Here is a 22,936-nt window from a genome sequence, read left to right on the forward strand (position 1 = left end):
CCAGGTAACATAGTAACAAATCCAAATTGCTGCTCTCTTTGTAGGCAAGCAAGGGTTTGTTGCAACTGCAATTCTTACTTCTTCTTGGAAATGTAGGGACGACAGTACATTCCATCACATCCATCTAGTGTACACAGGTAGGTCCATTGTGGCGGGCGGGCTGCTTTAATGGCTGTTTGCTGTTCCCCCTACTCCACTCCACTATTTGACTGTGGTGCTGCATCAATCAATCAGTGGCTGGCTCAGGTGCAGCTCTTTAACCTACCTAAAAGGGAGGGCGGAGAGAAGACAAGGAAGGTGAATGAGCTGTTCCAATGTGAAATGCCGGAAACACAGAAACACAGAAGACACACACACACACACACACACACACACACACACACACACACACACACACACACACACACACACACACACACACAACAAGAGGTGGCAATGTATTAATTAATTGCATTTAATAAATGAGCTCATTATCACACATGACTGTACAAATGCATTGTCCAACAGGTGTTGAAATAATGGGATTAAAAGGGGAGATCCCATCAGAAAGACAAAAACAATAGCAAACACAAATAGCACTTTTGGAATCTGATTTTAGTCAACACATAAGGGAAGGGTGCACCGGTCCTGGAAATACTGCAATACCAGGTCAATGCGTGGAGTGGACAGAGCAAGCTCTATTTCCATCTCCCTGTTCTAAAAATCCATTTAATATATGGTCCCCAGATAGGGGACGTATCAGATATTAAACTGATAAGAACAGATACTACACTTGATCTTAGCCAAAAGGCCGAGAAGCGATAACCCGAGCGGCCCTTGCCTTGCCCGAGCCTGTCCCATACTGCTGTTCACCCCTTGCAGCGATTGATTCAGCCTACTCCTAGGCAATTCCATGGGGCCCTGCAGGCTCACACACATTTACAGCTACTAAGCGGGAGGGAGGTGAATAAAGGCCGGAGAGGAAGCTACACAGGATTTGCTTCTTTTGCTTGCACCACAATGCAGTGCTGAAAGAGGAGGAATCTACATAAAAACGCCTTCCTGGCAACGCCCAAATGCCCTCCTGCCATGCAGATAAACACTGGCAGCGGCAGCAAGTGCATGCCCACAGCCACCCCTTGTTCCTTCACACCTTGTATCAGCTGTAATCCAGTCCAGTCCAGTCCAGTGCTGCCTGCTGAGCAGCACTGACCAACACTGCCTGGGCCCAGGCTTTTATCTATCTCTGAGGCAGGCCCCATTATGATGTCAGAAAGCTGGCTCTGGAATCCTGAGGGCTCCACTATGACACGTGCAAAGTTCCGTCTGAACTTTATATAAGACGGTGCGGCTCAGTCAGTCACTCAGTGTTGCCTGAGAGGGCAACACTGCAACAGCCGGCCGCCAGGCTGTCTTTTTTTTGCACATTTATTTGCCTCCAGGAGGCCACAAGAGGGAGACAAGGGACTGCAAAATGGAAAATAGGCATCCACCAACTTTACAGACAACTTCTCTTTGCTCCTACAACCTCCATCCTTGCACAGTTTGTTATTCTTCCAGGTAACATAGTAACAAATCCAAATTGCTGCTCTCTTTGTAGGCAAGCAAGGGTTTGTTGCAACTGCAATTCTTACTTCTTCTTGGAAATGTAGGGACGACAGTACATTCCATCACATCCATCTAGTGTACACAGGTAGGTCCATTGTGGCGGGCGGGCTGCTTTAATGGCTGTTTGCTGTTCCCCCTACTCCACTCCACTATTTGACTGTGGTGCTGCATCAATCAATCAGTGGCTGGCTCAGGTGCAGCTCTTTAACCTACCTAAAAGGGAGGGCGGAGAGAAGACAAGGAAGGTGAATGAGCTGTTCCAATGTGAAATGCCGGAAACACAGAAACACAGAAGACACACACACACACACACACACACACACACACACACAACAAGAGGTGGCAATGTATTAATTAATTGCATTTAATAAATGAGCTCATTATCACACATGACTGTACAAATGCATTGTCCAACAGGTGTTGAAATAATGGGATTAAAAGGGGAGATCCCATCAGAAAGACAAAAACAATAGCAAACACAAATAGCACTTTTGGAATCTGATTTTAGTCAACACATAAGGGAAGGGTGCACCGGTCCTGGAAATACTGCAATACCAGGTCAATGCGTGGAGTGGACAGAGCAAGCTCTATTTCCATCTCCCTGTTCTAAAAATCCATTTAATATATGGTCCCCAGATAGGGGACGTATCAGATATTAAACTGATAAGAACAGATACTACACTTGATCTTAGCCAAAAGGCCGAGAAGCGATAACCCGAGCGGCCCTTGCCTTGCCCGAGCCTGTCCCATACTGCTGTTCACCCCTTGCAGCGATTGATTCAGCCTACTCCTAGGCAATTCCATGGGGCCCTGCAGGCTCACACACATTTACAGCTACTAAGCGGGAGGGAGGTGAATAAAGGCCGGAGAGGAAGCTACACAGGATTTGCTTCTTTTGCTTGCACCACAATGCAGTGCTGAAAGAGGAGGAATCTACATAAAAACGCCTTCCTGGCAACGCCCAAATGCCCTCCTGCCATGCAGATAAACACTGGCAGCGGCAGCAAGTGCATGCCCACAGCCACCCCTTGTTCCTTCACACCTTGTATCAGCTGTAATCCAGTCCAGTCCAGTCCAGTGCTGCCTGCTGAGCAGCACTGACCAACACTGCCTGGGCCCAGGCTTTTATCTATCTCTGAGGCAGGCCCCATTATGATGTCAGAAAGCTGGCTCTGGAATCCTGAGGGCTCCACTATGACACGTGCAAAGTTCCGTCTGAACTTTATATAAGACGGTGCGGCTCAGTCAGTCACTCAGTGTTGCCTGAGAGGGCAACACTGCAACAGCCGGCCGCCAGGCTGTCTTTTTTTTGCACATTTATTTGCCTCCAGGAGGCCACAAGAGGGAGACAAGGGACTGCAAAATGGAAAATAGGCATCCACCAACTTTACAGACAACTTCTCTTTGCTCCTACAACCTCCATCCTTGCACAGTTTGTTATTCTTCCAGGTAACATAGTAACAAATCCAAATTGCTGCTCTCTTTGTAGGCAAGCAAGGGTTTGTTGCAACTGCAATTCTTACTTCTTCTTGGAAATGTAGGGACGACAGTACATTCCATCACATCCATCTAGTGTACACAGGTAGGTCCATTGTGGCGGGCGGGCTGCTTTAATGGCTGTTTGCTGTTCCCCCTACTCCACTCCACTATTTGACTGTGGTGCTGCATCAATCAATCAGTGGCTGGCTCAGGTGCAGCTCTTTAACCTACCTAAAAGGGAGGGCGGAGAGAAGACAAGGAAGGTGAATGAGCTGTTCCAATGTGAAATGCCGGAAACACAGAAACACAGAAGACACACACACACACACACACACACACACACACACACACACACACACACACACACACACACACACACACACACACAACAAGAGGTGGCAATGTATTAATTAATTGCATTTAATAAATGAGCTCATTATCACACATGACTGTACAAATGCATTGTCCAACAGGTGTTGAAATAATGGGATTAAAAGGGGAGATCCCATCAGAAAGACAAAAACAATAGCAAACACAAATAGCACTTTTGGAATCTGATTTTAGTCAACACATAAGGGAAGGGTGCACCGGTCCTGGAAATACTGCAATACCAGGTCAATGCGTGGAGTGGACAGAGCAAGCTCTATTTCCATCTCCCTGTTCTAAAAATCCATTTAATATATGGTCCCCAGATAGGGGACGTATCAGATATTAAACTGATAAGAACAGATAAGGTTTCAACAAAGTTTTTTATTGGCAAAAATATTATATTTTACAGACTTTTTTTTAAAATTGAAACCACAAGATAAAATCAATGGCATAATACATAAATATTCATACATTTAAATGAATACAAAAGTAATAATAATAAGACCAGTAATACAGATGTTATAATAAAAGTACAGAACAATAGCAGGATAAAATTTATACAGGGCATAAAAGACATAAAAGAATAAAACCATTTTTATTTACAATGTTATGGTATTCCACATTTGCAAACACCACATGGATGTTGCTTCTTTTACCCCTAGCTGCTTTTTGTCCCTAAGATAATAAATGTACATTTCACTTAGGGCATATTTGACACAATTTTTAACATCAATAAAATCATGTTTAAAAAGCAGAATGTTCCTAACCTTCCAGATGGCATTCTTAAAACAGTTTAAAATGATCCAACAGACCATTTGCTGTTTAAAACTTGGGCAGTTAAAAAGACCATAAAACACGTATTCAAATTTAAGATCTTTAAGACCGCAGGCCCATTTCAACAATGGGCCTACCTTCCTCCAAACCTCCTGTGCATATGGGCAGTTCCAAAACAGGTGCATTACCGTCTCGTCGTCACCACACCTGTCTCTCGGGCACTTGGCTCTCGCCACCAGTCCTCGCCTATGCTGGAATTCACGGGTAGGGAGGCACTGGTGAACGATTGCCCAGGCAAGGTCCTTGTGCACATTTGCCATAAATTTCCCGAAAACGTTCCGCCACACCACCTTGGACCTTGCCTGTGAGAAATTTGAAACTGCCAGTGTATCCTCCTGCCGCCTACAGGAGAGTGACACTTTTTTCTGGTCCCCCAATATGTCAGGCTCCAATTCTTGGAGACCTAGGAGCCTGACAGTTTTTTCGAGCACCGCATATTGTTTTGGGGGACACAGAAGCACAGGAGAATTCAAAGGGACACGAAACCATCGTTTAAAAATCATGCCCGTAGCGTACTTTAAAAAGTAGCTAAAAATACCATCAGAATTATACATTTTAAAACAGAAGCAAAAGTATTTAATGTAAAAGAAGTTAAAAAGGTTAGGAACATCTCTCCCGCCATTGTCCTTACATCTGTACATAAAATCACGTTTTAGTTTTTCCATTTTGGAACCCCATAAAAACATAAAACAGATCCTGGTCACTTTTTTAATATATAAAATTGTTGGAGGGAAAACCATAGCTACATAAAGCATTATGGGTAATAAAACAGATTTAATTATTAAAACTTTTCCCTCCATGGTGAGATTTCTCAAATTCCACATTAAAACCTTTTTTTCCATTTTGGCAATTACTGAATCCCAATTGGGTCTCCCATCGTTTTCTTGATTAAAAACAATTCCTAAAATTTTTATCTGATCCTGCTGCATGTTAACTCCTGGTGTCACAGAGGAATCCCATACACCAGTATAAAAACAGTCACATTTATCAACGTTTAATTTAAAACCAGAGGCTTCACAAAAAAAGCCGGTGTTCCTCAATGCCCTTCTCATAGAAGCGGCGTCTGGGCATAGGATGGTGGCGTCATCCATATAGCCTAGGATTTTTACCTGGTTCCCCCTTCCTCCAGGTATGGGCACGCCTCTGATGACTTTATCATCTCTTATTAGGGTGAACAGAGGTTCAATGGCACAAATAAAAAGGAGCGGAGACAACGGGCACCCCTGTTTCACCCCTGATAAAAGAGGAACACCTTTAGTTAAAAATCCGTTGATAGAAATTTGGCTAAAACAGGATCGATATAAAAGCTTAATACGTGTTAAAATAATTTCAGGAACAGCCATCTTTTTAAGAACCATAAAAAGATATTCATGGGAGACCCGGTCAAAAGCCTTCTCGAAATCTAAGGATAAAATAGCAAGGCTTTGACCCCTTTCTTTAAAATACCAAATGATGTCACGTAAAATATTCAGGGACTCAGTAATTGACCTCCCAGGTACCCCACATACCTGGTTTGGATGGATTAATTTATGAATAAAAGGTTTAAAACGGATTGTTATTAGTTTAGCTAAAATTTTACAATCAACGTTTAAAAGAGTAATAGGGCGCCAGTTTTTTAACTGGTCCTTCTCACCTTTTTTAAAAATTAAGGACACAATCCCCCTCCTCCAGGAAGGGGGCAGCTCTTCAGTAATAAAAACTTCCTTATACAATAAAAACATGTCATTCTTTAAAATTTCCCAAAAAGCATGATAAAATTCGATGGGCAGACCATCTTCCCCAGGAGCTTTCCCATTAGAAAAACTTTTAAAAGCAAATAAAAGTTCCTCCAAGGTAATATTACGGGATAAAACTTCCTGGTCTAAAATATCTAGCTTGGCATCAAGGGAATTAAGAACATGTTCTAAAAAGGAAGGATCAATATTTTTCTTGTTAAAAAGAGATTGGTAGAAATTAAAAGCAGAATTTAAAATGCCGACCATAGTGGTTTCTCCTTCAAGGTTTAAAATGACATCTCGTTTATCCATTACCTTTTTGAAGAAGAACCGGGAACACTTCTCGCCATCCTCGAGGTACTTTACATGTGAATTAAAAATTATTTGTTTCCCTTTCTCTTCTATGGCATGTTTTATTTCAGCTTTAAGATTTAAAATATCATCATCAACATCCATACCAATCTCCTTCAATTTAAAAAGTACATGTAAACGTTTATTAAGAACATAAAACCATTGTTTTTTCTCTTTTGCTTTCTTCTTACCTGCTCGAATAAAAAAAGCTCTGATTTTGGGTTTAATGCCCTCCCACCAGTGTAGCATAGGCTGACTGGGCGCTCTATGGGACTGCCAACACTGGTAGGTCCGCACAAACTCCTCTTTAATGATGGGGTCCTCCAGGAGTGTGGTGTTTAGTCTCCAGGGACCCCTACAAGCTTTTTGCTCTCCCTCTAGCTCCAGGTGCACCGAAAGGAGCTTGTGATCAGATAAAATATTTGTTAAAAGCAAACATTTTTTGGGAATAAAACTATTAGAAGTGAAAATAAAATCAATTCTGGAGCTCACTCTTCCATTGGACCAGGTGGGGCCTGGGTCCGCAGGCAAGAGTTCCCTCCAGCAATCTTTCAATTTAAAATCACCAATAAAATTCTTGAGCAGGTAAGAAGTACGGTCAATTTTTCGATTAAAATCCCCACCCTGCCGGTGTTCTCCATCACGTACACAGTTAAAATCACCACCCACCAGCAGGGGGGTAGACCCAACACAAAACAATGGTAAAATCTCTAATAGTTCTGCCCTCTCCTGTTTGGTAGGAGGGGCATAAACGTTTAAAACACGAATTAAAATTCCATTAAAAAGCAAATGTATTAAAATAGCTCTGCCGGGCATGATTTCAGTCACTGTTTGGATGGAGATAAAACGACCTCGGCAGAGCAATCCAACCCCCGCAGAGCGACAGTCATTTCCACCAGACCAGACTGAGGGGCCTAGTTTCCAGTCCATCTTTAAATCTTGATATTCCAAGTCATTAGGGATTCCACATTCTTGAAGCAGGCAAAGGTCAAAGTCCACAGTCTCTAAAAATGAAAATAAAGCAGTCCTGCGGACAGGGCTCTTTAGGGACCTCACATTTAGTGAGGCGACTTTGATAGGAACCAACATAGTCTTAGTTGAGGTCAGAGTCCGAACCAGAAGAGTCGTACTCGGAGATCAGCTGCGAGTCTGGACCCCCTTTTTGAGGGGTCAATAAATCTTGGATGTTGGTAGGGTCAGAGCCAGATACGTGGGCGGCTCCAACCCCCACACTGCTCTCATCCGAACTCCGATAGGCAGCTTTCCTCCGAACTCCGGACTCCTCTTCCTCTCGCTGTCTCTTTGCAGAATGGCTCCTATCCATCTCCTCGAAGTCGCTCTCACCCATCTCTGGCCCCTGGCTGAAGATATCGCTGATGTCCTTACTGGGCAGCTGCACAGGGGCCTGTGAGGTCCCATCACTCTTGGCAACCTTTGCCTGCTTACGGGGAGCCTTCATCGCAAGCCCCTCCACAACCGCAGTGGAGGAACTTTGCTCCGACCCCCCCGTTGACCGGTAATGGTCAAAACGAGGCTCCAATCCAGCATATTTTAGGGTTTTCTTAATGGAGCCCTCGTCTGACACAGAGTGTCTCCGCTCCATGCCCACACTCTTGGGACAGGCGTCAGGTCCTACTGCAGAACCTACGGAGCCACGACGCCTGTCGCTAACCACTGCCTCAACAGGGTCCACTGCAGGCGGAGCAGAGGACCTGTTTGCAGAGGTGCCGGTCAACTTATGTCCAGCAGAGTCAGAATTCCTCCTGCTCTGCCTGGACCCGGTGGAATCCCTATGGCCGTCCCTCGAGGCTGACATCGGTGGGCCCCCCGATGGAGCTGTGAAGGACTTTGGCCTGGACCCCTCAGTCGTCAATGCTCGTTTTGGGGCATTACCAGCGGCGTCTGCACATGTTGCAAACTGCCGCTCTGGCCCTGGTCTGGGTGGCCCAGATTTCGCTCTGCGGGGGCAATCTTTAAAAGCATGCCCAGTCATGCCGCACAGATTGCACAACACCTCGGAACTGCATTTTGCCGCCACGTGTCCAACCTGGCCACACCTGTTACACTGCACCACATGGGGCCGGTCACAATGTTCTCTGGTGTGGCCATATCTCAAGCAGTTCCGGCAGGCTATTGGCATCTGGGGGTAAAATAAGAATCCTCGATTCTTCCCAATGGCAAAGTTCTGGGGTGGGTGATGTAAGCCTCCAATGCCATTGGGATCCTGGCGGAACTTCACCCAATATTTTCTTTTGCCATTCCAGAAGCTCTGGGTGTTCAAGATTTTATGTGAGAAGCGGACCTCCCTGCAGTAACGACTGAGGAAGGTTTCAATGTCACACTCTGAGACAAATGGACTGAACATGCACATCACGAGCGGGACTTCTTCCTCCCCGTAGAGGAATAAAAAGTTCAGTCCATTTAGCCGCTCCTCACTCTGGTCCGCATCAGACAATCTTTTGTGCATGTTGTCGCAACATGCCGCGGCCGTAAAGGATACGGTGTACCGACCGCGGCTTTCCTGGTCGTTGAGACACAGGATGTCCGCCCGCTTGAGCCCCAGGAAGTCCAGCAGAATCACCTCCACAATGAAGCGAAGGTTCTTCCGCTGGCGATGGCCTTCTTCCACCTCGATGCGGACGGACTGGCGCAACCGGGTGTCCCCGGATGCAAATCCAAATGTGAATGGCATTTTCAGTGCCTGGGGGCTAAGCCTGTCCCTTATAGCAGCAAGGGCTCAGATTCCACAATTAAGTGGAACCCTCCCCCAAGGCCAAGGATTAGGGTACCCCAGACACCTACGAAGCCCGATAAACGCCCTCGGAACGCTCTTAGAAAAACGCCTCAAGGCCGGTTGACCTCTTGGGTAAGGCGCGATCGCAACTCGTTGTCCGGGGGCTAAGCCCACTCCCCAAATAGCAGCAAGGGGGTGAAGTCTCTCTGTGAAAAGAGACGATCCCCCAAGGCCAAGGAGCAGGGTACCCCGGACACCTCCCAACAAAACCAGATGCAGAAATACTACACCTGATCTTGCCAAAAGGCCGAGAAGCGATAACCCGAGCGGCCCTTGCCTTGCCCGAGCCTGTCCCATACTGCTGTTCACCCCTTGCAGCGATTGATTCAGCCTACTCCTAGGCAATTCCATGGGGCCCTGCAGGCTCACACACATTTACAGCTACTAAGCGGGAGGGAGGTGAATAAAGGCCGGAGAGGAAGCTACACAGGATTTGCTTCTTTTGCTTGCACCACAATGCAGTGCTGAAAGAGGAGGAATCTACATAAAAACGCCTTCCTGGCAACGCCCAAATGCCCTCCTGCCATGCAGATAAACACTGGCAGCGGCAGCAAGTGCATGCCCACAGCCACCCCTTGTTCCTTCACACCTTGTATCAGCTGTAATCCAGTCCAGTCCAGTCCAGTGCTGCCTGCTGAGCAGCACTGACCAACACTGCCTGGGCCCAGGCTTTTATCTATCTCTGAGGCAGGCCCCATTATGATGTCAGAAAGCTGGCTCTGGAATCCTGAGGGCTCCACTATGACACGTGCAAAGTTCCGTCTGAACTTTATATAAGACGGTGCGGCTCAGTCAGTCACTCAGTGTTGCCTGAGAGGGCAACACTGCAACAGCCGGCCGCCAGGCTGTCTTTTTTTTGCACATTTATTTGCCTCCAGGAGGCCACAAGAGGGAGACAAGGGACTGCAAAATGGAAAATAGGCATCCACCAACTTTACAGACAACTTCTCTTTGCTCCTACAACCTCCATCCTTGCACAGTTTGTTATTCTTCCAGGTAACATAGTAACAAATCCAAATTGCTGCTCTCTTTGTAGGCAAGCAAGGGTTTGTTGCAACTGCAATTCTTACTTCTTCTTGGAAATGTAGGGACGACAGTACATTCCATCACATCCATCTAGTGTACACAGGTAGGTCCATTGTGGCGGGCGGGCTGCTTTAATGGCTGTTTGCTGTTCCCCCTACTCCACTCCACTATTTGACTGTGGTGCTGCATCAATCAATCAGTGGCTGGCTCAGGTGCAGCTCTTTAACCTACCTAAAAGGGAGGGCGGAGAGAAGACAAGGAAGGTGAATGAGCTGTTCCAATGTGAAATGCCGGAAACACAGAAACACAGAAGACACACACACACACACACACACACACACACACACACACACACACACACACACACACACACACACACACACACACAACAAGAGGTGGCAATGTATTAATTAATTGCATTTAATAAATGAGCTCATTATCACACATGACTGTACAAATGCATTGTCCAACAGGTGTTGAAATAATGGGATTAAAAGGGGAGATCCCATCAGAAAGACAAAAACAATAGCAAACACAAATAGCACTTTTGGAATCTGATTTTAGTCAACACATAAGGGAAGGGTGCACCGGTCCTGGAAATACTGCAATACCAGGTCAATGCGTGGAGTGGACAGAGCAAGCTCTATTTCCATCTCCCTGTTCTAAAAATCCATTTAATATATGGTCCCCAGATAGGGGACGTATCAGATATTAAACTGATAAGAACAGATTTTTGATTGAAAATTGCTTTATTGACAATCAATCGTCATCATACAAACATTACTGCGACGCAGCGCAAGCCATGAAGCAGCAAATAATAAATAATAACAGTCGTCAAACATAACATGACAGTATAATACACAGTACAGGCTAGCCTATGCTATACATTACACCACATGCTACACTAACATTCTTGCATTCACTAACGCCAAACAACAAAGCATTATAGACAAGTGATGGGATAGGGGAGTGGGTAGGAGGGGATAGGGAAGGGGGAAATCACAGGCCCGAAGCTTTATTGAAAGACAACACACAAGAAGGGAGAGTGGGGGGAAGGGGAGTATCAGTCCTCTTCCTCATCGACGTCCGGGCTGTCCCAGGTGGAATAGTCTCTGAGCAGGCTGTGGATCAGCCTGCGGCAGTCCTGGACGGACACACTCTCTCTCCGCAAAATCAGACGATTCCTGGCGAACCATATAGCGTCCTTAAAACAGTTCATAAGGCGCCAGGCTTCCTGGATTGCTCCATCCGTGGTATTCCCAGAAAATAGTCCATAAAGTACCGAGCGGTACGACAGTCTGTTCCTGGGAACTGAGTCCTTGAGTTCGTGTTCCAAGGCTTTCAACAGACCCTGTGCAAAGGGGCACTGCCAGAAAATGTGCAAAGATGTTTCCTCCGTGAAGGGGCACCTGGGGCAGTACCGGGTCTTGCACAGGTTGCGGGCATGCATGAATGACCTAAGAGGCAGTCCTCCCTGGATGGCCATCCATGAAATGTCCTTGTGCCCGTTGGTCAACCTGCCAGATGACACGTTAGTCCAAACAGTCTCCAACGTGTCGGCATGAAGCCCTGGAACAAACTCCAGTGAGTCCTTTGCTCTGATGTGCTTGTGGATCGTCTTAGGTTTCCACAAGTCGGGCTTAAGACCCTCCAGTTGATGCTCCCTCACAAACCGGACGACATCTCCGTAGAACCAGGGAGCGTGCCAGTTGTAAGGGAAGGAGCTGTCCCACTTATCCCAGCCAAAACCTCGCCAGAGGGGAAGGAGGAAGTAGCGGGACATGGCCTTGCCCGCAGAGCCGTTTGCTGTCCTCAGAGTCCTACGAACACAGTCACATACAAAAGCGATCCGCAGCAGAGTGGGAATGTCGGGTATACCCTTCCCACCTTTGCGGGGCTCCTTGTACATAACAGTCCGCTTTACTCTGTCCATTTTCGAGCCCCAGATGAAGCGAAACACAGTCCTGGTAATGGCCCTCGAGACCGTTGCAAGAGGGGGCCATGCCTGTGCAGTGTATTGTAGCACAGGCAAGACTTCGTTACGCAGGACCATTGCTTTGCCCTCAATAGTGAGTTGTCTGAGGCTCCACAGTCCGATCCTTTGGTTGACTTTGGCCAAGCGTTCTTCCCACGACTTTAGGGCTGCACCTTCCTTACCGAACCAGACTCCCAGAATTTTGATGAAGTCCGGCTTGATAGTAAACGGGAAGGAGGCAGGAGAAGGCAGGTACCACTTTCCGAAGAGCATGGCTTCCGACTTCCCGCAGTTGACTTTTGCCCCTGAAGCGCGTCCGAACTCCTCACAGGTCTGGACGAGTGCAGTCACCGAACTCTGGTCAGCGCAGAAGACGGTCACGTCGTCCATGTACAGCGAGCATTTGACCTCGAAGTGTCCTGGACCTGGTGCGGTGATCCCTCTGATCTCTCCATTCTGCCGGATAGCCTCTGCGAAGAGCTCTATAACACAAACAAAAAGGAGAGGTGAAAGAGGACAGCCTTGTCTAACCCCCGACGATACAGGAAAGGGGTCAGTCTTCCAGCCGTTCACCAGCACCGAGCTGTAAATATCGCAATACATCAGGTTAACATACAAACAGAACAACCTGCCAAGCCGCAGCCTACGCAGAGCCTTACCCATGAATTCGTGAGAGACCCGGTCAAAAGCCTTCTCCTGATCCAGACTGACCAGGGCCGCGTGTGTACGGCGGCTTTGCATGTAATGCACCGTGTCCCTCACCAGGGCAAGACTGTCGGCCACCCTACGGCCAGGAATGCCGCAGGTTTGGTCCGATCCGATGATCTGTCCGATGACAACCTTCAGTCTGTTGGTCAATACTTTGGCGAGGATCTTGTAGTCCACGTTCAGGAGAGAGATGGGACGCCAGTTTTTCAGGTCACATCTCTCCCCCTTCCGCTTATACAAGATCGTGATCATGCCTTCTCTCAAGGACGGTGGCATTCTACCCTCCACCACCATCTCCTCATAGAGCTCCAGTAGGTCCGGACAGATCAAGTCCCCCAGCGCTACATAGAGCTCTGCTGGGAGACCATCACTGCCCGGGGTCCTGCCGGGTCTGAAGGATTTAGCGGCAGAGAGCAGTTCCTCCACCGTCAGGGGTACATCCATAGCCTCCGTACCTGCAGGATCAAGATGATTAGTGATACCTGACAGGAATTTATCGGCGGCTTCGGGGTCAGTGGTTTTCCGGGAGTAGAGGCTTCGGTAGTAGTCTGTGACGACTCCCATCACCTCCTTCTTCCCAGAATGCATGTTTCCGGTCTCATCTCGGAGTTCCTTCAGGGGCGTGTGGCCGGCATGGAGTTTCCTGAAAAAGAACGAGTTACATTTCTCACCCTTCTCCAGGTTCTCCACCTTGGAACGAAAGACAATTCGCTTGGATTCCTCCTCAAAGTGCCTTTTCAGGCCCTTTTTGGCTTCCTCCAGCTCCTTCCTGACGTCCCAGCCGCATTGAAGGAGGTCTTGCAGGGATCGCAGCTGACGCTGCATCTCTCTGAAGTCTCTCTTCCTCTCACACGCCTGTTGACGACTTTTTGCCTGAAAGAAACAACGAAATTCAACTTTAACATATTCCCACCAGTCACAGGTTTTGTCAAAGAAAACTTTATCATTCCTCCAAACAATATAGGCATCTCTAAGTTCCGCCAGTACCTCCTCTCTTTCCAGCAGGGCACAATTCAGCTTCCAGGAGCCAGGGCCGGGAGGAAAACCGTGGCCGATGGCACCCTGGAAGAGAATGGCCCTGTGGTCAGAGAAGAAGCAGGGGACCATGGAGTGCCCATGCTGCTTGACTGCCCGGGAGGTGAACACAAAGTCAATCCGAGAACGAAGTGAGCCATCGGGTCGGCTCCATGAATAGTTCACAGAGCCGATCCCCATGGAGCCCACCACGTCCTGCAAGGATGCTTCGGTTACCATCTCGATAAGCAGTTTGGAACTGACATCCAGCTTGATTGAAGTGCCGGAACTTCGTCCATCCTCTTCGATGGGGCAGTTGAAGTCCCCGGCCATCACCACTGCCCTAGTGGTGGCGAGCTGGGTCCGCAGGGTCTGGAATAGTTCCAGGCGCTCAGCCTTCATAGGGGGAGCGTACACGTTGATGAGCCTAATCGGCTCTCCCGCCCAGGAACCGTCTACGACCAACAAGCGGCCGCAGACGAGCTCCTGGACAGAGTCAACAGTAAATACGCTTCCCCTAATCAGGATGGCAACCCCTGCAGACTTACAGTCGCCCCCACCAGACCAGTAGGACGGGCCATGGGTCCACTGCCTGGCCAGATGATGGTATGACCTGGAAGAGGGGAGAGTACATTCCTGCAGCATGAATACATCACTCGACTGCTTGGAAAGAAAAGTTAGCACCATCTGACATCTAGTCCTATCTCTAACACTCCTCACATTGAGGCCAAAGATGTTAAGTTTAGCAGCCATGGGGGAGAATAAAGAAGGTTAGTGCAGACGATACACCTTAGTTACCAGTCCGGTCGGGCGGATCCTCCTCGCCTGGCGGGTCCGAAAGATCCAGCAGGCCTTCTGACAGAAATTGTTCCAGGATTGTAGCCACCTGGATGTCTGTTGTGAAGTCGATGACCTCAGGTTCAGACACGAGTTCCTCCACCATCTGCTCCATTTCCTCCTGCTGCGCAAGGGAATCTTCGCAGATTTCCACGACTTGTCGCTTTGAGGACTCAGCCGCTGGGCTGTCCCTCACCTTTCTCTTCCTCTGGATGGCACCTGAGGAGACAAGAGGGGGAAAATCCTCCAGGGAGAGGACTCCAGCAGCTGGAGGGGAAGATGTTAGTGCTGCTGGAGCTGGGGAGAAGGGAGGCTGGGTTGGGAGAGGTGCAGGTGACAGGACCACTGAGATGGGTGGGTAGGAGAAGGTGAGAGCCTCAGTGGGGGTGACAGGGGTTGGGGACGGGGGGGTGGGGAGGGCCGGGCGAGGGAGGGTGGGAAGGGTAGGGCGAGGGAGGGCCGGGAGAGGGGGGGGAGGGACTGTCGTCTTCTTACCATCCTTCTTTTTCCCGGTCTTTTGTGCCGCTGGAGCTCTGGCTGGGGCAGGGTTCCCTCTGGCTGGAGCTTTCGCTGCTACAGTTGCCCAGGATCGATCCCTCTTCGGGCAGTCCTTGTAAGAGTGGGCTGCTTGTCCGCAGAGGTTGCACATTGTCCGTTTCGGGCAGTCTTTGGTCTCGTGTCCTGTTACCCGGCAGTTCTTGCAGGCGTCCTCCTTGCAGTCCTTCACTGAATGACCCTTCTTGCTGCATCTCCTGCAGATCTGCGGCATGTCCGGGTAATAGATGAGGCCGTAGGAGTTGCCCAGCGAGAATGACTGGGGCAGGTGCTGGAGGCCGTCTTCCGCGCTCGAATCCTTGTTCAGTCGGACGATTACCGACCACTTGCCAGTCCAGAAGCCGAGTCCGTTCAGGATGTGGGTGGGTTCCCTCACCACTGTGCAGAACCGCTTCAGGAGCGTGGTGATGTCTTTGCCGGGGGTGTGTGGGTTCCGCATTGAGACCGTCACCCGCCTTTCCTCTCTTTGGACAGGGCAGTTGCCCACAAAGCGAGAGAAAGGGGATTCAGGCCTCGCCGCTTTCACCATCTCCCAGTACCTTCTGCAGATGTTGATCGAAGCGAAGGTCACGAAGAACATCCCGGTCATGAAGGCCTGGATGCTGATGGTCTCCGGCTTAGCGAAGCCCTGGTCCAGGAGCATCTTCTGGCAGAACACTTCTTCCGTCATGTCCGGCACTCTCCCGTCCACCTCCTTCAGCTTCAGGGCCACCGTCTGCTTCATCCAGGGCTCCAGGGTTGGAGCAGCCTGGTTCGGCTTCCTGGTGGCCTGTTGGCTTGAGGAAGCTTCAGGAGGAGATGTCCTGGCCTGGGTCGGCTCACCTGGTCCATCAGCCTTCTTCTTCTGGGTGGCAGGGTTGCTGGTTGAGGCCATGGCTTCTTCCAGCTGTTCCTGTCGCTTGGGGAGGATCTTCGATAGCTCTTTCCCGAAGGGGGCGGAGCTATGCAAATCTTCTCCTTGCTGGCCGAGGTTCTTCCACGAAATTTCTTCCGCAGCGGTTCCTCGTCGAGCTTCTTCTTCTGCGGCCGAGCTTCTTCGAAGATCCCCTTCAGCAGCGGCTCTTCTCCGAAGTTCTCCTTCTTCCCGGCAGCGATCTCCCGGAGCTTCTTCCCCGATGGCAGCTTCTCCCTTCTGGATCGTCGTCTTCGCTGGTTCTTCTCCGCAGTTCGTCGCCGGCTTCGTCTGGAACGCTCTTGGATCGCTAAGCTAGTGTTTATAGCCCCCAGTGGTTCTCCGAGCTATCTATCCTTACAAGGACTGATAAGAACAGATACTACACTTGATCTTAGCCAAAAGGCCGAGAAGCGATAACCCGAGCGGCCCTTGCCTTGCCCGAGCCTGTCCCATACTGCTGTTCACCCCTTGCAGCGATTGATTCAGCCTACTCCTAGGCAATTCCATGGGGCCCTGCAGGCTCACACACATTTACAGCTACTAAGCGGGAGGGAGGTGAATAAAGGCCGGAGAGGAAGCTACACAGGATTTGCTTCTTTTGCTTGCACCACAATGCAGTGCTGAAAGAGGAGGAATCTACATAAAAACGCCTTCCTGGCAACGCCCAAATGCCCTCCTGCCATGCAGATAAACACTGGCAGCGGCAGCAAGTGCATGCCCACAGCCACCCCTTGTTCCTTCACACCTTGTATCAGCTGTAATCCAGTCCAGTCCAGTCCAGTGCTGCCTGCTGAGCAGCACTGACCAACACTGCCTGGGCCCAGGCTTTTATCTATCTCTGAGGCAGGCCCCATTATGATGTCAGAAAGCTGGCTCTGGAATCCTGAGGGCTCCACTATGACACGTGCAAAGTTCCGTCTGAACTTTATATAAGACGGTGCGGCTCAGTCAGTCACTCAGTGTTGCCTGAGAGGGCAACACTGCAACAGCCGGCCGCCAGGCTGTCTTTTTTTTGCACATTTATTTGCCTCCAGGAGGCCACAAGAGGGAGACAAGGGACTGCAAAATGGAAAATAGGCATCCACCAACTTTACAGACAACTTCTCTTTGCTCCTACAACCTCCATCCTTGCACAGTTTGTTATTCTTCCAGGTAACATAGTAACAAATCCAAATTGCTGCTCTCTTTGTAGGCAAGCAAGGGTTTGTTGCAACTGCAATTCTTACTTCTTCTTGGAAATGTAGGGACGACAGTACATTCCATCACATCCATCTAGTGTACACAGGTAGGTCCATTGTGGCGGGCGGGCTGCTTTAATGGCTGTTTGCTGTTCCCCCTACTCCACTCCACTATTTGACTGTGGTGCTGCATCAATCAATCAGTGGCTGGCTCAGGTGCAGCTCTTTAACCTACCTAAAAGGGAGGGCGGAGAGAAGACAAGGAAGGTGAATGAGCTGTTCCAATGTGAAATGCCGGAAACACAGAAACACAGAAGACACACACACACACACACACACACACACACACACACAACAAGAGGTGGCAATGTATTAATTAATTGCATTTAATAAATGAGCTCATTATCACACATGACTGTACAAATGCATTGTCCAACAGGTGTTGAAATAATGGGATTAAAAGGGGAGATCCCATCAGAAAGACAAAAACAATAGCAAACACAAATAGCACTTTTGGAATCTGATTTTAGTCAACACATAAGGGAAGGGTGCACCGGTCCTGGAAATACTGCAATACCAGGTCAATGCGTGGAGTGGACAGAGCAAGCTCTATTTCCATCTCCCTGTTCTAAAAATCCATTTAATATATGGTCCCCAGATAGGGGACGTATCAGATATTAAACTGATAAGAACAGATACTACACTTGATCTTAGCCAAAAGGCCGAGAAGCGATAACCCGAGCGGCCCTTGCCTTGCCCGAGCCTGTCCCATACTGCTGTTCACCCCTTGCAGCGATTGATTCAGCCTACTCCTAGGCAATTCCATGGGGCCCTGCAGGCTCACACACATTTACAGCTACTAAGCGGGAGGGAGGTGAATAAAGGCCGGAGAGGAAGCTACACAGGATTTGCTTCTTTTGCTTGCACCACAATGCAGTGCTGAAAGAGGAGGAATCTACATAAAAACGCCTTCCTGGCAACGCCCAAATGCCCTCCTGCCATGCAGATAAACACTGGCAGCGGCAGCAAGTGCATGCCCACAGCCACCCCTTGTTCCTTCACACCTTGTATCAGCTGTAATCCAGTCCAGTCCAGTCCAGTGCTGCCTGCTGAGCAGCACTGACCAACACTGCCTGGGCCCAGGCTTTTATCTATCTCTGAGGCAGGCCCCATTATGATGTCAGAAAGCTGGCTCTGGAATCCTGAGGGCTCCACTATGACACGTGCAAAGTTCCGTCTGAACTTTATATAAGACGGTGCGGCTCAGTCAGTCACTCAGTGTTGCCTGAGAGGGCAACACTGCAACAGCCGGCCGCCAGGCTGTCTTTTTTTTGCACATTTATTTGCCTCCAGGAGGCCACAAGAGGGAGACAAGGGACTGCAAAATGGAAAATAGGCATCCACCAACTTTACAGACAACTTCTCTTTGCTCCTACAACCTCCATCCTTGCACAGTTTGTTATTCTTCCAGGTAACATAGTAACAAATCCAAATTGCTGCTCTCTTTGTAGGCAAGCAAGGGTTTGTTGCAACTGCAATTCTTACTTCTTCTTGGAAATGTAGGGACGACAGTACATTCCATCACATCCATCTAGTGTACACAGGTAGGTCCATTGTGGCGGGCGGGCTGCTTTAATGGCTGTTTGCTGTTCCCCCTACTCCACTCCACTATTTGACTGTGGTGCTGCATCAATCAATCAGTGGCTGGCTCAGGTGCAGCTCTTTAACCTACCTAAAAGGGAGGGCGGAGAGAAGACAAGGAAGGTGAATGAGCTGTTCCAATGTGAAATGCCGGAAACACAGAAACACAGAAGACACACACACACACACACACACACACACACACACACACACACACACACACACACACACACACACACACACACACACAACAAGAGGTGGCAATGTATTAATTAATTGCATTTAATAAATGAGCTCATTATCACACATGACTGTACAAATGCATTGTCCAACAGGTGTTGAAATAATGGGATTAAAAGGGGAGATCCCATCAGAAAGACAAAAACAATAGCAAACACAAATAGCACTTTTGGAATCTGATTTTAGTCAACACATAAGGGAAGGGTGCACCGGTCCTGGAAATACTGCAATACCAGGTCAATGCGTGGAGTGGACAGAGCAAGCTCTATTTCCATCTCCCTGTTCTAAAAATCCATTTAATATATGGTCCCCAGATAGGGGACGTATCAGATATTAAACTGATAAGAACAGATACTACACTTGATCTTAGCCAAAAGGCCGAGAAGCGATAACCCGAGCGGCCCTTGCCTTGCCCGAGCCTGTCCCATACTGCTGTTCACCCCTTGCAGCGATTGATTCAGCCTACTCCTAGGCAATTCCATGGGGCCCTGCAGGCTCACACACATTTACAGCTACTAAGCGGGAGGGAGGTGAATAAAGGCCGGAGAGGAAGCTACACAGGATTTGCTTCTTTTGCTTGCACCACAATGCAGTGCTGAAAGAGGAGGAATCTACATAAAAACGCCTTCCTGGCAACGCCCAAATGCCCTCCTGCCATGCAGATAAACACTGGCAGCGGCAGCAAGTGCATGCCCACAGCCACCCCTTGTTCCTTCACACCTTGTATCAGCTGTAATCCAGTCCAGTCCAGTCCAGTGCTGCCTGCTGAGCAGCACTGACCAACACTGCCTGGGCCCAGGCTTTTATCTATCTCTGAGGCAGGCCCCATTATGATGTCAGAAAGCTGGCTCTGGAATCCTGAGGGCTCCACTATGACACGTGCAAAGTTCCGTCTGAACTTTATATAAGACGGTGCGGCTCAGTCAGTCACTCAGTGTTGCCTGAGAGGGCAACACTGCAACAGCCGGCCGCCAGGCTGTCTTTTTTTTGCACATTTATTTGCCTCCAGGAGGCCACAAGAGGGAGACAAGGGACTGCAAAATGGAAAATAGGCATCCACCAACTTTACAGACAACTTCTCTTTGCTCCTACAACCTCCATCCTTGCACAGTTTGTTATTCTTCCAGGTAACATAGTAACAAATCCAAATTGCTGCTCTCTTTGTAGGCAAGCAAGGGTTTGTTGCAACTGCAATTCTTACTTCTTCTTGGAAATGTAGGGACGACAGTACATTCCATCACATCCATCTAGTGTACACAGGTAGGTCCATTGTGGCGGGCGGGCTGCTTTAATGGCTGTTTGCTGTTCCCCCTACTCCACTCCACTATTTGACTGTGGTGCTGCATCAATCAATCAGTGGCTGGCTCAGGTGCAGCTCTTTAACCTACCTAAAAGGGAGGGCGGAGAGAAGACAAGGAAGGTGAATGAGCTGTTCCAATGTGAAATGCCGGAAACACAGAAACACAGAAGACACACACACACACACACACACACACACACACACACACACACACACACACACACACACACACACACACACACACACAAGAGGTGGCAATGTATTAATTAATTGCATTTAATAAATGAGCTCATTATCACACATGACTGTACAAATGCATTGTCCAACAGGTGTTGAAATAATGGGATTAAAAGGGGAGATCCCATCAGAAAGACAAAAACAATAGCAAACACAAATAGCACTTTTGGAATCTGATTTTAGTCAACACATAAGGGAAGGGTGCACCGGTCCTGGAAATACTGCAATACCAGGTCAATGCGTGGAGTGGACAGAGCAAGCTCTATTTCCATCTCCCTGTTCTAAAAATCCATTTAATATATGGTCCCCAGATAGGGGACGTATCAGATATTAAACTGATAAGAACAGATACTACACTTGATCTTAGCCAAAAGGCCGAGAAGCGATAACCCGAGCGGCCCTTGCCTTGCCCGAGCCTGTCCCATACTGCTGTTCACCCCTTGCAGCGATTGATTCAGCCTACTCCTAGGCAATTCCATGGGGCCCTGCAGGCTCACACACATTTACAGCTACTAAGCGGGAGGGAGGTGAATAAAGGCCGGAGAGGAAGCTACACAGGATTTGCTTCTTTTGCTTGCACCACAATGCAGTGCTGAAAGAGGAGGAATCTACATAAAAACGCCTTCCTGGCAACGCCCAAATGCCCTCCTGCCATGCAGATAAACACTGGCAGCGGCAGCAAGTGCATGCCCACAGCCACCCCTTGTTCCTTCACACCTTGTATCAGCTGTAATCCAGTCCAGTCCAGTCCAGTGCTGCCTGCTGAGCAGCACTGACCAACACTGCCTGGGCCCAGGCTTTTATCTATCTCTGAGGCAGGCCCCATTATGATGTCAGAAAGCTGGCTCTGGAATCCTGAGGGCTCCACTATGACACGTGCAAAGTTCCGTCTGAACTTTATATAAGACGGTGCGGCTCAGTCAGTCACTCAGTGTTGCCTGAGAGGGCAACACTGCAACAGCCGGCCGCCAGGCTGTCTTTTTTTTGCACATTTATTTGCCTCCAGGAGGCCACAAGAGGGAGACAAGGGACTGCAAAATGGAAAATAGGCATCCACCAACTTTACAGACAACTTCTCTTTGCTCCTACAACCTCCATCCTTGCACAGTTTGTTATTCTTCCAGGTAACATAGTAACAAATCCAAATTGCTGCTCTCTTTGTAGGCAAGCAAGGGTTTGTTGCAACTGCAATTCTTACTTCTTCTTGGAAATGTAGGGACGACAGTACATTCCATCACATCCATCTAGTGTACACAGGTAGGTCCATTGTGGCGGGCGGGCTGCTTTAATGGCTGTTTGCTGTTCCCCCTACTCCACTCCACTATTTGACTGTGGTGCTGCATCAATCAATCAGTGGCTGGCTCAGGTGCAGCTCTTTAACCTACCTAAAAGGGAGGGCGGAGAGAAGACAAGGAAGGTGAATGAGCTGTTCCAATGTGAAATGCCGGAAACACAGAAACACAGAAGACACACACACACACACACACACACACACACACACACAACAAGAGGTGGCAATGTATTAATTAATTGCATTTAATAAATGAGCTCATTATCACACATGACTGTACAAATGCATTGTCCAACAGGTGTTGAAATAATGGGATTAAAAGGGGAGATCCCATCAGAAAGACAAAAACAATAGCAAACACAAATAGCACTTTTGGAATCTGATTTTAGTCAACACATAAGGGAAGGGTGCACCGGTCCTGGAAATACTGCAATACCAGGTCAATGCGTGGAGTGGACAGAGCAAGCTCTATTTCCATCTCCCTGTTCTAAAAATCCATTTAATATATGGTCCCCAGATAGGGGACGTATCAGATATTAAACTGATAAGAACAGATACTACACTTGATCTTAGCCAAAAGGCCGAGAAGCGATAACCCGAGCGGCCCTTGCCTTGCCCGAGCCTGTCCCATACTGCTGTTCACCCCTTGCAGCGATTGATTCAGCCTACTCCTAGGCAATTCCATGGGGCCCTGCAGGCTCACACACATTTACAGCTACTAAGCGGGAGGGAGGTGAATAAAGGCCGGAGAGGAAGCTACACAGGATTTGCTTCTTTTGCTTGCACCACAATGCAGTGCTGAAAGAGGAGGAATCTACATAAAAACGCCTTCCTGGCAACGCCCAAATGCCCTCCTGCCATGCAGATAAACACTGGCAGCGGCAGCAAGTGCATGCCCACAGCCACCCCT

At 48.6% G+C, this 22,936-nt stretch overlaps 8 non-coding genes and 1 pseudogene across 8 annotated transcripts; all 9 read right to left on the reverse strand.

The window, feature by feature from the left end:
* Nucleotides 1-611: 611 nt before the first annotated feature.
* Nucleotides 612-802, reverse strand: LOC142709413 (U2 spliceosomal RNA). The gene has a single exon (XR_012868993.1). It is a non-coding gene; the product is annotated as a U2 spliceosomal RNA (small nuclear RNA).
* Nucleotides 803-2,108: 1,306 nt separating this feature from the next.
* LOC142709414 (U2 spliceosomal RNA) lies at nucleotides 2,109-2,299 on the reverse strand. The gene has a single exon (XR_012868994.1). It is a non-coding gene; the product is annotated as a U2 spliceosomal RNA (small nuclear RNA).
* A 1,344-nt stretch (nucleotides 2,300-3,643) lies between these two features.
* Nucleotides 3,644-3,835, reverse strand: LOC142709424 (U2 spliceosomal RNA). Its single transcript, XR_012869003.1, has one exon. It is a non-coding gene; the product is annotated as a U2 spliceosomal RNA (small nuclear RNA).
* A 6,897-nt stretch (nucleotides 3,836-10,732) lies between these two features.
* On the reverse strand, nucleotides 10,733-10,919 carry LOC142709422 (U2 spliceosomal RNA). The gene has a single exon (XR_012869001.1). It is a non-coding gene; the product is annotated as a U2 spliceosomal RNA (small nuclear RNA).
* Nucleotides 10,920-16,452: 5,533 nt separating this feature from the next.
* LOC142709425 (U2 spliceosomal RNA) lies at nucleotides 16,453-16,554 on the reverse strand (annotated as a pseudogene).
* A 1,306-nt stretch (nucleotides 16,555-17,860) lies between these two features.
* Nucleotides 17,861-18,051, reverse strand: LOC142709415 (U2 spliceosomal RNA). The gene has a single exon (XR_012868995.1). It is a non-coding gene; the product is annotated as a U2 spliceosomal RNA (small nuclear RNA).
* A 1,346-nt stretch (nucleotides 18,052-19,397) lies between these two features.
* LOC142709417 (U2 spliceosomal RNA) lies at nucleotides 19,398-19,588 on the reverse strand. Its single transcript, XR_012868997.1, has one exon. It is a non-coding gene; the product is annotated as a U2 spliceosomal RNA (small nuclear RNA).
* A 1,343-nt stretch (nucleotides 19,589-20,931) lies between these two features.
* LOC142709418 (U2 spliceosomal RNA) lies at nucleotides 20,932-21,122 on the reverse strand. Its single transcript, XR_012868998.1, has one exon. It is a non-coding gene; the product is annotated as a U2 spliceosomal RNA (small nuclear RNA).
* Nucleotides 21,123-22,428: 1,306 nt separating this feature from the next.
* LOC142709419 (U2 spliceosomal RNA) lies at nucleotides 22,429-22,619 on the reverse strand. Its single transcript, XR_012868999.1, has one exon. It is a non-coding gene; the product is annotated as a U2 spliceosomal RNA (small nuclear RNA).
* Between the last annotated feature and the right edge of the window lie 317 nt (nucleotides 22,620-22,936).

Source organism: Rhinoderma darwinii, unplaced genomic scaffold (assembly GCF_050947455.1).
Source record: "Rhinoderma darwinii isolate aRhiDar2 unplaced genomic scaffold, aRhiDar2.hap1 Scaffold_4067, whole genome shotgun sequence".
Taxonomy (NCBI): Eukaryota; Metazoa; Chordata; class Amphibia; order Anura; family Rhinodermatidae; genus Rhinoderma; species Rhinoderma darwinii.